The sequence below is a fragment of the Felis catus genome, chromosome B3 (assembly GCF_018350175.1).
Source record: "Felis catus isolate Fca126 chromosome B3, F.catus_Fca126_mat1.0, whole genome shotgun sequence".
In the NCBI taxonomy this organism is placed as follows: domain Eukaryota; kingdom Metazoa; phylum Chordata; class Mammalia; order Carnivora; family Felidae; genus Felis; species Felis catus.
Window position 1 is genome coordinate 95,878,310 of NC_058373.1, and position 2,936 is coordinate 95,881,245.

General features: G+C 43.9%; 1 pseudogene; it reads left to right on the plus strand.

Moving 5' to 3' along the window:
* Window positions 1-1,046: 1,046 nt before the first annotated feature.
* Window positions 1,047-1,810, plus strand: LOC101090444 (annotated as a pseudogene).
* Window positions 1,811-2,936: the final 1,126 nt, after the last annotated feature.

Below are 2,936 nucleotides of genomic sequence, written 5' to 3' on the forward strand. Positions count from 1 at the left end.
ATTTCAAACCCTTTAATTTTCTGAGGATAGAGATTAAGGGACTTGTTTGAACTACAGGTTGGTGCTTGCTCTGTTTAATCTTGGAACAATTTTATCTTCATGATATTACTGAATAATTTTATTAATCTTGATATTCTCTATTCCTTGGGGCAATCATCACTTCTGAATCACCCCAGGTAAATGAAGTGAAGTGACATACCTCCCGTTATATTTCATCACAGCACTTGTTTTTGTTTGTTTCTTTGTTTATCTTAAAAAAAATTTTTTTTAATGTTTATTAGAGAGAGAGAGGGCATGCGTGGAAATGAGTAGGGAAGGGGCAGAGAGAAAGGGAGACAAATCCAAAGCAGGCTCCAGACTCTGAGCTGTCAGCACAGAGCCTGACATGGAGCTTGAACTCATAAACCACGAGATCATGACTTGAGCAAAATCAGATGCTCAAAGGGTGCCTGAGCCACCCAGGCACCGTTCTTTGTTTGTCTTTTGTAAGAACTATCACTATTGTAATCACTGCTTTCTTTCTATTTTTTATTTTTTTTTATAATTATAGAGACAGAATGAGAGAAAGTACACAAGCAGGGGAGAGGGGCAGAGGGAGAATCTTAGGCAGGCTTCATGCCCATGACCCATGACCCATGACCCTGGGATCATGACCTTAACCAGAATCAAGAGTCAAATAAATCCTCATCTGATTGAGCCATCCAGGCACCTTTTATCTTTAAAAAAGTTAAACGAAGAAACAAACAAAAATAGGTGAATAAGGCACTAAAGTCTCTGAAGCCGAAGACATATCTATTTTATTCACTCTAGAATTTAGTATGAACAACATACTCCTGTTGTTTAGACTTGGAAACAGGAAATCTTGACTTCTCTTTGGATATGGAGAAAGGAAAAGGCAAAAAGCAGAATTCCACAAAGAAGTCAGGGAAGATTATCTGGCTTGCAAATTGCAACCTGTATCATGAGAATCCGGAGAGAAACAGCGGGCTTCTGGCGACCCAAAGTTACAGCGAACATCAGTGAACAGGAGCTAATGAAAAAGATCTATGAAAGAAGACAAAGTTTCCTGTCCAGAAAAGGTGACACAAGGCACTGGAAGAGTTTAAGGCTTAGGAAGAAAATCCCAATTACCTTCTAAAAATGCCACCAGCCAACCTGCTCCGCCAAGACATCCTGTGGGCCTGGTGCCAACAACTAAAGCTGAGCACCAAAAGCCGGAAATTAGACACATATAAATGACTCTGTGAATATGCTTACTTACCCTGATCATAGAAAGAACATTCCTGTCACCGCAAAGGAGGCCAAGATTCTCACACAGTCACAAAGAAGATCAAAGATGGACAAGGGAGAAACATCTCTGGAAAGGTCTAAAAAAAGACATTTTCTGATGGAACCTACTTTCCTCGAGTGGCTGCTCCCCCTGAGGGTGGGATGCCTGCCTTGTTGGGTCTGATGCTCTCCTGGAGAGAGCCAACGCCATTGTTGTGACAACTTCAGCCCCAGAAGCTGTGTTTGCCTCCCGGTCCAGGATGGCAGCCAGGGCTGGGAAGATGGAGACAGTGGAATCGCCACGGGAGGCCTGTGGTGTTTAGTGGTGTCTGATCCATGGGGGAAGTCTGCCTGTGGACACAGAGGGATGGGTTCGCCTTCAATTTCACGCAGGACAAGCCTGGATGCCTAAAACGCAGGGATGAATGTGTGCACTCTTCTTGCTACCTGCTTGTGGTTTTCCACCCCCACACCTGGAGGCCAACAGGCTGTGACCAGATGTGTTCGGAGGAATAAGATTTTAATGAAAAGCCTCCAATGAGATTACGATCCCAGGAAAAGGGGTCTAATTGTGATTATAATTAATGGTAGAAAGGGAACTACAATCAACTCCTTGGTGCCACTGACAGCTGGAAGGAATGCAGGCGCTCCACACCCTCCATTCTTCCTGCTTACAGGGCACACAGGCTGGTGGGTTGTGGATGTTACCCTCAGACCCCCCCAACAAGGCCCGTGGCTTTGTGGGTTGGGATACAGAGGCTCTTGTGTTTTAAACTGGAAAAGCATTTCAGAAATTACCATTCATTCCAGTTAATAAGATGAAAAAGTCATTCATACTACCAAATGTTTACTTTTCTGAAATAGAAGTGAACTTAAACAGTTCTTTTTTTCTTTTTCTTTCTTTCTTTCTTTCTTTCTTTCTTTCTTTCTTTCTTTCTTTCTTTCTTTCTTCCTTCCTTCCTTCCTTCCTTCCTTCCTTCCTTCCTTCCTTCTTCCTTCCTTCCTTCTTCCTTCCTTCTTCCTTCCTTCCTTCCTTCCTTCCTTCCTTCCTTCCTTCCTTCCTTCCTTCCTTCCTTCCTTCTTCCTTCTTCCTTCCTTCCTTCTTCTTCCTTCCTTCCTTCCTTCCTTCCTTCCTTCCTTCCTTCCTTCCTTCCTTCCTTCTTCCTTCCTTCTTCCTTCCTTCTTCCTTCTTCCTTCCTTCCTTCCTTCCTTCCTTCCTTCCTTCCTTCCTTCCTTCCTTCCTTCCTTCTTCCTTCCTTCTTCCTTCCTTCCTTCCTTCCTTCCTTCCTTCCTTCCTTCCTTCCTTCCTTCCTTCCTTCCTTCCTTCCTTCCTTTTTCTTAAGTTTATTTTGAGAGAGAGAGAGTGCGAGCTGGGGAGGGGCAGAGAGAGGCAGAGAATCCCCAGCTGTCAGCACAGAGCTGGATGTAGGATTTGAACTCAAGAATAATGATATTATGACCGGAGCAGACATCAGGAGTCTGATGCTTCACTGAGGTACCTGGACACCCCAACAGTTCTCTTCAAGTGAGAGACGGAGCTGACCATCGTGGAGGAGTAGAATGGAAAGCAGGTGTGTTTTCATGCTGGATGCCCCTTCTCGGGATTCATGACTTTAAAACTGTTGAATATTTTAAACCAAAGGGAAAGCTGTTATTCTTTCCCCATT